The 13,541-nt window shown below is 44.9% G+C and overlaps 2 protein-coding genes across 4 annotated transcripts in view; both read right to left on the reverse strand.

Moving 5' to 3' along the window:
• KCNJ2 (potassium inwardly rectifying channel subfamily J member 2) overlaps window positions 1-13,541 on the reverse strand; it is a 76,673-nt gene that overhangs the window by 38,964 nt on the left and 24,168 nt on the right. The window lies entirely within an intron of this gene.
• KCNJ16 (potassium inwardly rectifying channel subfamily J member 16) overlaps window positions 1-13,541 on the reverse strand; it is a 40,471-nt gene that overhangs the window by 2,718 nt on the left and 24,212 nt on the right. The gene's annotated exons all lie outside the window — the stretch shown is intronic.

A 13,541-nucleotide genomic window follows, 5' to 3' on the forward strand; every position in this document is an offset into this window, starting at 1 on the left:
CCACTGTACTGGAGTGTGTTTTCCACTCGGTCCACCTGTGCTAGCAAGGGGAGGGGGCGTCAGAAGGAGAAGCACTTGCCAGGACCCTGCCACTCCGCACTGAAAGATGCAGCCGGAGTCATTGCTATTCCTGGCATGGAGACCCCTCTCCCCCTTGAACCCAACCGAGGACCGGATCACTGAGAATCTGTCCAGTCCTCCCAGCTGCCAAAGGGAGGAAAGAGTTAATTCCCCTCCCATCACAAGGCATCATTTTTCCTCCTCTCCAGGGATTGGGCCCACTTTACAATAAACACTTTGTTCCATGGACCACGGTGGGGATGGACACTCGGCCAAGAAATCTCGCCAAGCACGGACGGGTGTCTCTCTGTCCGTCCATCCACCAGCCTCTGATCACTTCACCGACCCGCCTGCTGTGAGAAGCCCTCAGTCGTGTTTTGAGGAGGTCACCGCAGAATTTCAGGATGTGCCCCAGGGCTGGGAAAACGCTTACTGGAATGCCGAATGGAAGATATTTCTGCAAATTTTGTCCACCACATATATTGTTCCTTGCAGGTTCCAGCCCGGTTTCTCATTAAGAGATGGCAGCCCAGGGGTTCTCAGTCTCCACTCTCTCACCTGGTTACTGGAGGTGGGAGAATGGGCACATTCAGAAGCAGATTTGGAGATAGGGTTGTTTTCCTATTGAGCACTTCCAACCCAGTTCCTTAAAGGGACCTGCACAGATCGTGGGAGTCTGAGGATCACAGAGCACAGCTCATAAATCAAGAGCTACTGTGCAGCTCGGAGCGTTCCTGCTGCCAAAAGAAAAATGATTTTTATTTGAAATGGCATTTGGCTGGCATCACTTTCAATTCCAGTGGTGCCAGCAACATCCATAAATGAGCCGTTTTTAAAACACCTCCATCAGTAGGCTCATTGGCAAATGAATTTGCAATTAAGACAAGCAAAAAGTGAACAAATCTGAGTATGTGGAAAGTGTGTTTCTGAATCATGAATTGCAAGGATACAAGTTACAGTTCTGAGAATTCGGCCGCATACCCACCATGTCCTTCGCTGTGGTTCTTGACTGGGGTCGTTAATTTTAATTTTCCAGAAGAAAGCTTTGAGATTCTGGTTAGGGAGTACACTTTATTAATCTATTCTTAGATTCTCTACCCACTCGAAGGATTCATTTTCTAAAAGGCAATTTTCTAAGCTAACTCATAGATTATAACTATTTTCTTTAGTCTAAATTCTCAGGCTACCCAGTGAGCAAAGAGTTTATGGAGGCCCCTTTGCCGAATGGCTCAACAAGATAAACATTGATTAGTCCAGCTTCCTAGGTCATGGTGAGGAGAGCACTTTTCCAGTCGTTCGCCATCAAATCATAGTGGATTGGGCTTGTTGATGGACCAGGTGGCCTCTTGTGTTTCTGAGGGTTAAAACCAGGCTCCACGGGTTCCTTGATGCTTTCTTAAGCCTCTCACTACTGACTCCATCAGGAAAAAAACAATGATGACGTTCTTCCTTCTCTATATCCTTTTGCAAGGTAAGCCCCTAGCCCTTCAGACACAGGGGGTGGCCATTTCACTGGCTGCAAAGTTCTCTTTTTCAAGTGAGACAGGAAATGTGATCCCTGCCACAACACAACTGTGGGTGTCAAGTTCACAGGCACATGCTGGGGGAGGTCAGGGTTCCTTCTGCACCGGTTCCCACTGTCTCTCCGAATCGTAATGACAAAGGGAGAAAAAGGACAGTGATTTTTTGGCCCCTGACACGGGAGCTCTTTCCAATGGGCAGCCAGAGTAACAGACTGGGTGCATCCTGAGATGGCCATGAAAGCTCCTTACCACTTGCGAAGTCACCTTGGATGGAAGGTGACCCATTCGCTTCACCCTACAGACACCTGGGGCAGACAACTTCGAAGGGACAGCCATCCCAATCCTGGCGGTGCCTTTTTTCAGACGTTTTTTTGTATTAAGCTCAGACATTGACAACAAAAGAAATGTTCCTCAATCCACTTCATCTACTCTGACCAGTGAGGTCTGAACTTCACCTTCGTCCTCAGTCTCCTAGGTCTTTGTCTGAATTCAAGGGGAAACAAACCTCTACTGATTTAGCATGTTCCCAACGAGCTGCATGCACCACAGGAGATATTTCCAACCAAACGAATACCATCCTGTCTATCTATCTCTAATTGTCCATACGATTATCCTCATAGGACTCGCCGGTTTGCAGCAAGCCTCTGCTATCCTGCCACAACTTCTCAAGTTCAGCTGTTTACCAAGCAGACACCTCTTGTAATTAGTTCTCCAGGCTATGTGGAGGGTACAACACAATGCTTTATAATCCAGTGCCACTTGGAATATCAAATTTGATTTTGTCTTCAGATCTACTTAAGATAAATATAGTAGGGGTAACTACAAATAATGGTCTACAGTATCTCTGGTAAAATTCTCTGTGATATTGCCCACAGCCTTTCAGATCTACCAGTACCAGTTTTAGAATGTAAATGGCTTACGTTAAGTCCTCATTGGAAGCCAGGTTACTTTCCTGGCAACTATTAGGCACGATAAGTGTCCATGGAAACTGGAGAGCGACGAGGCAGAGAGAGAATGGGTGGCCTACATTCCCAGGCTGGGCCATGGTCTTTGAGGACGGGCTTGGGTGCCTGGGGAGGGGGCAGGAGAGTCAGCAAGAGAAGGCATGGCCAGATGGCACATGGAGGTGGGCTCTGGTTGCTGGGGAGGAGAGTAAGAGGGGTGTTGATGAGTTAGAACAAAAACCAAACAAGTTATGTTCTTTTGCTCAAAACTTGTCCTACAAGTTGTTGCCTTGGGATCGTGCCTTATCTCACCTGGAATCCTCTGAAGACACCCAGACACTGAGGTGGAGCCCATCATTCAGCCCCTGAGCACCTCTTCACCCGGGACCTGCTCTCCAGGGGACAGCAGCTGTGTCCCCTTCTTCCCACTCTCCCCTCCAATCCAGTCAACTTCTCAGTGGCCAGGGATTTTACCTTTTCCCTGCTATCACCCTCCTTCTCAATCAATTTCAGAAAGTTCCTTGCCAGGAAAAGGAGTCATGTGTGTTATGAGAAAAGAACTGAACTGAGAGCTGGTGCTGGGAAGGAGAGGCAGAGACCCCCAGTAGCTGGCCACGTCATCCGGAGACCTTCCACAGCCCAGCACTGCCTGAAGTAATATCTACCTCCCACCGTAGCCCTGCCTCACCCACAAAGCTGCTGCGCTTCACACAGGAGAAGAAATCTGGGGGCTAGAGGAGGTTTCTTTATTTTCTGGATGTCAAGGTAGCACCCAAGTAACATGAATTATAACACTCAAACTCCTCTGGTTTAAAAGTCAAATTAAGAAATCGTCTGAGATGAAATGATTGTTGTTGTTTTGGTTTTGCACAGAACATATGAGCTGGGAAGCAGACCCAGTGCCAAGTCAGCCCTCAGGGCCCTGAGCAGTTTTTGCAAGTCACTGCCTCTGACCTCAGTGTCCTCAGCTGTGGTATGGGGGAACACCTGTGGCCCCCTGTTATTAGGAGGTTGAGGGGGATAATTAATGAGAGGCCACCTTCACTTTGCCAAGCTCACAGTAGTGATTCAATAATTATTGCTCCCACAAAGACTCAGTTTCCCCCTCTGTAAAATGTCTGAGCGTCTGTGGGAACCCCTCCGAGAGCTTTCCACTTGCTTGACAACCAGGCAGAAGACATGTACTTCCTAAGAGCTGCTTTTATTTAAGGTCAGGGACAGCACGGCAACCCTGTGTCCTACCACTAAGCCACCTGGGCTCCCTCTCTGTCTTTCCACTCCTCCCAGAGCCCCATGGACCTGGTCACTATCCATCATTTTCACAATTATTGGCAAATAAGAGATCCCCTCCCTTATTCTCAACACACACACACACACACACACACACACACACACAAACACACACACACAAGCACACACATACAACTTAGTTTAAGAATTTTATTGCTATTTACTCTGAGTAATCCAAGACTGATAAACTTGGCAGGATTTGACAAGTTAAAAAAATTTATAAGGTAATTGCTGTGGACAGTAAAAGGGGTTCTATGGAAAGTAACCCCCGGGTGATCTGATCATAAGTGGACAGGTCATGGTGGGTCATGCCCCAGACCCAAAACTTTCTATTAAAAGGTCTACTTTGCCTTAAGCTGGCCCTGTCCACTGTTCTTGTGCATCTAGGCCAGTGGTCGGCAAACTCATCAGTCAACAAAGCCAAATATCAACAGTGCAACGACTGAAATTTCTTTTGAGAGCCACATTTTTAAAACTTAAACTATATAGGTAGGTGCATTGTTATTAACTTAATTAGGGTTACTCCTAAGCTGGCCTTTGGTAAAAACTCAAGCGGCCAAAGAGCCTCTTGTGGCTCGAGAGCCACAGTTTGCCGGCCACTGATCTAGGTTAACACACCTTGGAAATTCCAGGGCACTAGCCCTGGAAGGGGTACTAATCCTTAAGAGAGCACATAATCTTGTTAACTGTTAACTATCCTGTAATCCAATCCCCACCTGCTTTCTCCTACATCCATGTAAATTCCCCTCTTAATTCCAGGTGCATAAAAGAAGCTGCAAAACTCTAGTATTGGAGATCTGGCTCCCCAGCATAAGTTGTCACTTGGCTCAAATAAATGCTTATAAAAATGTTTGTACTTCACTTTATCACACTTATTCTTTGACTTAAATGGTATGTACATATTGTATTAAGATGACTCTGAAGGTTTCTAGTTTTTATCTTGAAAACACACCTGCCTATCCCTGTCTTGGTTGCATGCCAGACCCTGCTGCTCAGAATTTAGCTGGCGCTGACTGGGCTGGTGTCGAAGTTCAATATTAGAAGATCTTATGTCCCTGTAGGAGACCACAAACCAATCTGCCCTTCGTCAGGGAAGTACTTCACCCACAGGCCTCCAAAACTGCCCATTGAAGAATTTATTACTGATTGCTGATTGTTCCTATTCTTGTTTTGTTTCTACTTTTTTTTTTTTAATTGAGCTCCTATTTGTGTGCCAGATCCACCCATTTTTGGAAATGAGTGAACAGAGTCCCACCTGTACGGAATTTGCATTTAAGGGTTGGGCATGAATAAACATGAAGACAATACAGCGAGATAAACACGGATCTTGGGAAGCAAAGTAAAGTAGTGATGAGGAGAACGGCCGGAGCAGGATGGAGGTGCCGTGTAACAAGGGCATCAGGGCAGGTTTGGCCAGGACCCCATAGTCAGCCCAGTCTCCTCTTTCCCTGGCTTCAGCCTAGGGTGATGCTCTCAGCTCAGGCCTTGTTCTCCGCCCTGATTGTTTGTTTGAGGCCCCTCACTATCTGCCTGGTTGTCAAGGTGCTCAAGGCGCTTGCTATTTCTAGGTGTGACCTGGCTGCTGCATCCTTTGTTCTGAGTTCATCTGAAGGCTTGGTTCTCACAGGAACCTCTCATTACAGGAACTCATCTGCATTTTATCACGGAGTTTGGCTTCTCCTGACTACCTGGTTTACAGAACAGCCTTTTGAGCCTTTCTTGCCACGTTCACCCAGTGATTATTCTAACCTGAAATGAAAATATCCCTTCTGCTACCATGGGGTGCTGGCCTAGCTCCATCTGGTCCTGCAGCTGCACAGTTAAAGGGCAAGAATATGGAGATCAAAGCCTCAGTTGATAGCTATGGCTCTACCTCATCTTAGCTGCATGATGCCAGGGTCTTAGAGATATCTCTGCTTCCTTGTATTTATTTTAAACACAGGACAACAGTTGACATCTCAAGTGGTTTTTGTAAGGAACAAATTCTATATAATAAAGAGCTAATATGCTAATTAAACCAAACAGCAGAACAACCATCGGATGAACTTCCAGACAAAGCCTGGGTTGCAAGGGGCTGCGAGGGCTGGCCGGGACTGCACGGGCAGAGCCCCTTCCTTGAATTTCATGCATTAGGCCTCTCGTGAATGATATAAAAGAATATAAAGCCTAGCACCATGAATGCATGCATTCCATATAGTTTTCCTTTAACTCTTAATTTGAATAACCATTTCTCCTCTGTTTTGATCTTGTCTGGGAGAGATGGATGCCTGAGCTACAATCCAGAAGATGGATGGGACTTCACTGAATAAGAAGAAACAGAGGAGTTTCCTGGGCAGAGGAAGAGCATTCGCAGAGGCTCTGTGATGCACGGATGCACAGGGCATGCTTTCCAAAGAACTGAAACTGAGGCAGAGGGGGGTGTCCGGGGGAGCTGAGCCTGGAAAGATAGAGAGAGGTAGGACATAGCAGTGATATGATAAAGTTTGCCTTTCTAAAAAATCTCTGCCTCTCCAGTGGAAAATTGGTCAGAGAAATTTAAAAGCAGACATGGTGGAGATAAGCCAGGAAGGTATTCCACTGGCCAGGGAAGAGATGATGGTGGCTGGTATAGGGGGTGATGCCAGTGTTTCTTCACCCTGCTCTGGATCAGGGTCACATGACCTTGGAGCGGCCAATCAGAAAATCTTGAGAAGGGAAACAGGGTGCTGGGTCCTATTACTCCAGGCAACTACAGTAAGATGACCAGACTTCCCGCTTTTGGTGGGACAGTCCCGATTTTTAACAATTTGTCCCACATTCCACTGCGTCCTTCACACCAGTTTTGTGTCTCATTCACATGCTTTATTCATTTTAACACACTTTCCACTACTGACTGAATTTCTTGTTTTTTGGCTGGACTGCCTCCTGGACTAGATTGTAAGTTCCATGAGAGAAGCTCCCTTTGTCTTATTCACCACTATGCCCCCAGCAGCTATAGAAATATGTGGCAGGTCGGCACTCATTAGTTATATTTTGAAGGGATGAACCAATAAATCCTCAAGCAATACCCACTGAGCACTCAAAGGCATTTTAATCCTAGCAGGAGAATGTCATTGCTAGAACTGCACACCCATCAAGGCTGACAGGTCTCCAGACACCAGCGCTCAGGGCCTTCCATTGACCTCACCTTCCCCAGTCCCAGCTGCCAGCTCACACACAGTTTAAAAAAAAAAAAAGAAAGAAAGAAAAAAAACGGCGTGTAATTACTCAATTATGCCGCAGAACTATCTGGAAATCTGAAGTTGAACAAAAAAAGGTGCTTAATACTAAAAAGTGTTCAGTAAACTGTGTTAAAACAGTGATTAAATGATTAGAAATGTAGTTCTTCTGACACTAATGCAGGTTATTTTACTGTCACATTAAAGATTCATTCACACATAACGTGCATAGATTTTACGTGAACTATTTCTGGATGTAAGTTGGTTCTATGTGACAATAGTCTGTGAACTTGGTACATCCTCTGATCCAGCAAAGGTTGTAGCATCCACCCAAAAGACATGATCTTGGATGGGCAGAGAGTTACAGCTAACCTGTAGGGCTATGTGTAGTAGTGAATGTTGCCCATGCCTAGCCATCAATAAATGGGGGATTGTTTCATAGGTCATGGTACAATCATATCCTATCCTTATTCTCTGCTCTTAATGTAGCCATTAAAGGTGATAGAGTGAAAGAATTATAGGAAAAAAGAAGCCACTGTTCAATGGAAAAAATAAAACGGGGCTGTGAAACAGCAGGTACAATACAATATACACTTCTAAGTTTCAATATATTTCAGCATGGAGATGGAGAAGAGACTGAATGACACAACAAAATGCTCCTTGTGGCCTTCTCTGCTTGGTCTGATACTTTGTCTCTCACTCCCCCCCCCCCCACACACACACACTTTTCTTCTCTTTGCTTATTGATATTTTCTGAAATTTTGCAATGAGCATAAATTACTTTCAAAAAAAAAAAAAAAAAAAAGGAAACTAGGTATTTTCAGCTGGGACTGTTGAAGTGGACCGATTCTCAGGCTGCACACGGGGAAAGCAAACCAGCAGAAATCTAAAAGCATTTATTAGCGTGTTGAAAAGGCAGCTATAAATAGCCCAGAGAGGCAGACAGTCTTACAGACGTTCAAAGTCAGACACTGATGCTGTAATTTTTGCTGGAACAATCCACAGAAACAAATATAGTGACATTTAATTCATCTAAGTAAAACCAGATCTCATTTGAAACAAGGAAGGGGGAGGGGTCAGAGGGAGTTGGGTCAGATTTGGCCACGGGGGACCAATTGGGGAAATCATGAAAGCAGCTGGGAACGAACTGGGGGCACACGAAGCCGAGTTAAAATTAAACAGGCACCCACCGCAGCCCCCTCCAGCACCCCTCTCCCCCTTCCCCATTCCAAAACATATTAAACTCCTAATACCTTCATTTCTTGGCTCGGCAGACCAAAATCTGTTTTTGGAATCTTTCTTTTATCTTAATATTTCCAATAACTTTGGAAAGAAAATGTTAAAAGTTGTGCTGTTTTGCAACTTTACTACTTTAAGGTCTATGTTGATAGACTTTTAAGACCTAAGTAAATGGTCCTTTGAAATGAATACATTTGAGGATAGCAATTAGATATTCATGATATAGATTTGCTTAAATAGCTGGCCCTAGATATTTAATAATTCTTAATAATTCATATTCATGAACTTCAAAATCTCATTTGGATACCCTTACACGCAGTCTAGTATGTCAGTGTTTGTCAAAGCATGGTCTTCTAACAATCTGCTTCTGAAATCCTAGGGGGCATTTTTCACCTGCAGAACCTTGGATTTCACCCCAAACATTCTGACTGTCTCCCCCCTGCCCCAGTTGATTCTTATATATCCTCAAAATGGAAATCTACCTTAAAGTCTCAAGAATTGAGAGGCTGGATCTGGCAGACATGAGGCAGTTTAGATGCTTGGTTACTGGTAAGACTAACTGCATGTTTGCAAAAGTTATTCCACCTCTTTGAGCCCCCAACTGCCCACTGGACAAGGGAAGACCATAGGACTGCATGGCAGAGTTAAGTGAAGTTGTGTCTCCAAACCTCCCTTCATAGTAACTTGTGTTTAACATGTATGTAACTGTCATGTTTATAGCTATGAGTACAGTTCATTCAAATGCAGATCCATGTGAAGGGGGGGGGGGAAGAAAGAGAGCGAGAGAGCGAGAGAGCGAAAGCGCCAGTTTTTTCACCATGAATAACTGATTGCCACCTGCCCAGACTTATTGGAAACTTCCCTTCTAGACCTGGTTGCTGTGACATCATTCTCAGGGAGACATGACAGGGCGGGCGGCCCAGAAAACGCACATGTATCATTAAGAACAGAAGTCATTTTGTCCTAGCCACCTGCTTTCCTTCTAAATGCTGGGTTACCTATGACTGACCTTTGATAGCTCCCATATCATTTGGTTTGGGAGCTGTGTTGGTTGATCTGACTATCCATTCCAAAACCATTGTAATTTATGGTAAGCATATGCGCTGTGGCTTTTGACCTTCTTCAAGTTCCGTATTTATGCTATTCCAACAGAAAGCCAAGTCCTACCTCGCTGTTTTCCCATCTTGTGAGCACTACCTGCAAAGTTGCCTCTTTGTCAATTTGCAGAGAGTCTCTTTATTAGTCTATTCATTCTCTGGGAATCACTGAACTCACACGTGTGATTTGCTTGTAGATCAGGAACCCCTTGGATAATGTCTATAACTTCTTTGATCTTTAAATGATTGAGTTCTGTTTTAAGCAGTTAAAATGAAAACACAGGTTGGCTTTATTATGGAGGACAGTAAAGCGACTGTTATTGACTGTTACTTCAATTCCCATTTTCCCTTGTGGACATAAACAAATTGAGAAGTATTTTCCCTAGGAAGACGCAGACAGAAAACCTATTAAGACAAAACCTTAATCAGTGCGTTGCCGATCACAGGAGATTAGCTAACTATTAGCCTGTACCTTTGCAAGGGCACTTGGCACAAAAGCATTGCCGTTGACTACAGGTGATGGAAGAGGTAGGTCGCTGATGGAAGTCAGAGCATTCGATAGGCTCTGGAATACCCCTGTGTTTTATTTTCTATACTTGCTCCACCACGTGTTCTTGTGTCTCCAGCACAGTACAATACAAGAAGAATGAGTCTTCCTATTGAGACAGAGGTTTTGATTCTTCATCTATGAATGCCGATACAAGCAGAGGTGACCCCAGTGATTGATACCTAAGACAAGAAGTGGCACTGCTCCCAGCATCTCTTAGGTTGGACTTTTCATTGTGATGGGCACTGGGAGCTCAGGGAGAGGCAGATAGCACTTTCTCCTTAAACCTGATGGTAAGATATGAAAACACTCACTATGAGACACTATATTTATCCAAGTATTGAGAGACCCTGTGCACAAATTTGTGCACGGGTGGGGGATCACTCAGCCTGGCCAGCGATCAGGGCTGATGGGGGGTCAGCTGGTGAGGGTAGGGACCACAGGAGGTTGGCTGGCTAGCCCCCCCCTCCCCAACTGGGCTAATGGCAGTGTTGGGGCGGGGGGGAGCTGGCTGGCTACAGGAGGTTGGCTAAAGGAATGCACTGACCACCAGCGGGAAGCTCCTGAAGTGAGCATCTGCCCCATGGTGGTCAGTGCATATCATAGCAACTGGTTGACTGGTCATTTGGTCGTTCAATTGCTTAGTATTTTATATATATACAATAAATACCAATGCCTGTAAAGGAACATGGACACAGCCCTTATGAATTCTCTAAGTCGGTCAACATTTAAACATCTGAGACAATGTGGGGACTGTCACTGAGGGTTGTGAGGACTGTTGCTGCCCTTGAGGAGGTCAGTCTTGCCGAGGATACTATAGACTTTCTATCAGAACAGCCTGCCAAGAGCACAAGGTCTGTGGCAGAGTACCATCACAGTGGCATGATGTTGTGGAGCCAAAAGGAAGGTGCTTATGTTTGAGATCTTTCCTGGCAGGTGCTGTAAGGTTCAGAAAAAGTCACCCCAAGTTGTGCAGATGTTTTGAGCTAAAGGCAACTTTAGTCACACACTCAAGAGAAAATGCCTGTCCCTTCCTTAACGACACAGAAGAATTTGAATTAGAGGCCTTGTCCATAAAAAGCGATGCTCAGACATAACCTCTTCCCCCTATGGATAGGGCAGGACAAACTTCTTATCACCCTGCACCCGTGATGCTCCCAAGGCACCTTATGTCATCCGTAGCTCAGGATGTCTTATATGCTCCTGCTCTCCTTCCTTCTCTGACCCTCTCCTGAATGTGGGGTATCTGACACTCTCATGTATTCCAGGTTCTGGTACATATGTATGTATTACATTTGGTTCTTTTCTTTAGTGGACCTGTCTCATGTCTATATGATTATTAGATCTTGAGGGTAGAGGGAAGTTTGTTCCTCCCCCACAGAGCAAAGGAGCTTTTCCAGCATTCTGCTTTTGTGGTTAATTCTTGATTTTCTAGGCTAATGCAGGAAGATGGTGCCATAGGTGAGCCACAGAAGGAAAGCAGTGAGAAATCGATTTGCATTTGGCTTAGAATAAATCATTTGCTTTGGAAAGAATGCCCCATTTCTGTGCATGGCCGGCTATGAAAATGATTTTCTGTTCCCTGAATTCAAGCTGTCAGACAAACAGGATGTAATCAAGGGGAACATTCTGGGTGGTAAAGCATAAGGCAGTTTGGGAGTTTTTATTTTTAATCCCTTGGGCTAATTCACCCAGCAGATAATCTGCCTATGGAAATGTGAGTGGTGCTTGGTTTGAACAAACAGATTTCCCACATTAAAATAAAAATTCACCCACAGCCAAAAATTCAGCATATGGAGAAATACTTCTAATGTGTTTTGAAAATTAAACATTTTAGCTGCTTATTTTATTAAAATTAGTTGCAACCATTATAAATGTAGCCAGCATGACCCCCTTTTGAGGTTGATTGAAGAGGGGATGGTAAGATATGTTTTATCTGGTAATAAAATTAACTTTTGTTTCAACTTAATCAGAATGCCACTTTGTATCCATGTAGGATAGATAACACTTATTCAACAGAGGAGCCTTGGCAATACTGCAAAAGTTTAAAATCTTAACAGAAATAATATGGTATGGACTCAGATAGTTTTTTCCATTGTAGGACCAAAGGAAGAAATATTGGCTTTGTAACTGAGAAATGTAAACATTATTGGCATTCGAATCCCCATATGTCATGTAACTTTCTTGTAGAAACAGATGGGATGCTCTCATTGGAAAAATAAAAATTAGGAGCCAATCCTCAAATCAGATTTTCAACAACTTGTGAATAGCCCATGCAAGTTTCCAAAGCCACAAATATTTAAGAGAAGAGACATACTAGTCATTCACAATTGGCTAAATGACACCACAATCTCCTGAAAACCAAAATGCAAGTGCCGCTGCTCACTCCCCAGCACCACCAACCCGGAGTTCCCATTTGATTCTTTGTCCCAGGGCTGCCTGAGTATGAAGGTACAATCAATATGCCTGTGCCATCAGCTAAGCTGGTCTCCACTCATTCTCCCCGGCAGAGTCATTCATGCCTTCTTCCCTGTCATTCTATTCAAAGAACACTCTTTGTACAGAAGTGACACATTGGGATTTGTGATCTTGCCCATCTGTGGGCATAGGTCCCTTTACCCAAGGAGATTTTCTTGTAGGTTCAAAAGAACACGCTAATCAAAATCTCAGCTATCTCAACAGTGACAGCTGGGGAACCGAACAGTCCTATGATGCAGTTCAGTGTGGTGCAGCCTTGCAGGTCCAGCTCACAGAAAACTTGTGATGCTGACCAAGGTTTCCCTTTGTGCGCCCAGCTCTCACTTCCGCCCCTTGGTCTTGCTGGACCCCATCTTTCAGAGCTTTGGTGCTGTGCTGTGCCACTTGCCCCTTATCCGAACAACAATCCTGAAAAGTTGGTGTCATGTCTTGTCCGTTCGCAGACTAAATCTGAGAGAAATGGAGTCTCCTCTGTATGTCAGAGAGATGGAAAGTGAAAGAACTGGGATTGTGTCCCACTCATCCATGACTCGATTATAAATGGTGCATGAAGACTAGGTCATGTTCTTGGATTGTGCATATCTTTTGTGTATCCAACCAGATTCTAGAATTGAGGGTATATGCTATTCCTGGGACTCCAAACACAGGGATGCAGGATATATTTGGGGAACTGTGGTTGTTTGCTAGCTTCCTTGAGATAGGTCTCCACACGCAGGGGTCCTCAAACTTTTTAAAGTGGGGGCCAGATCACGGTCCCTCAGAGAGCTGCAGGGCCGGACTATATGAACTACTAATTCCTACTGTAACACCTCGGCTGCGCTCACTGCCCAAAATACCTGGTGGGCCGGATCAGACTCCTCTGCGGGCCACATGTGGCCCGCGGGCCGTAGTTTGAAGACCCCTGCAAGGAAAAGCTCAGCTCTTGAACTTCACATCAGTATATACAGCACAAGGGACCTTCAACCAGCAAAAGCCCACCAGATGGAGCCATTAAGAATCCGGAAAAGTGTCAGCCAGGAAAGAGGCTCCAGAGGGAACTCATGGGGTGATGCTGTCTCATGGCGAAGAACGTTTCCAAAGGTGAGACTACGCAGCCAATGGGTGAGCTGGAGGGAGCGGTTGTTGCCTTCAGACGCCCTTTGGAATTACACCAAAGTGTCTGAACA

This window comes from Pipistrellus kuhlii, unplaced genomic scaffold, assembly GCF_014108245.1.
Source record: "Pipistrellus kuhlii isolate mPipKuh1 unplaced genomic scaffold, mPipKuh1.p scaffold_m20_p_37, whole genome shotgun sequence".
Lineage (NCBI taxonomy): Eukaryota > Metazoa > Chordata > Mammalia > Chiroptera > Vespertilionidae > Pipistrellus > Pipistrellus kuhlii.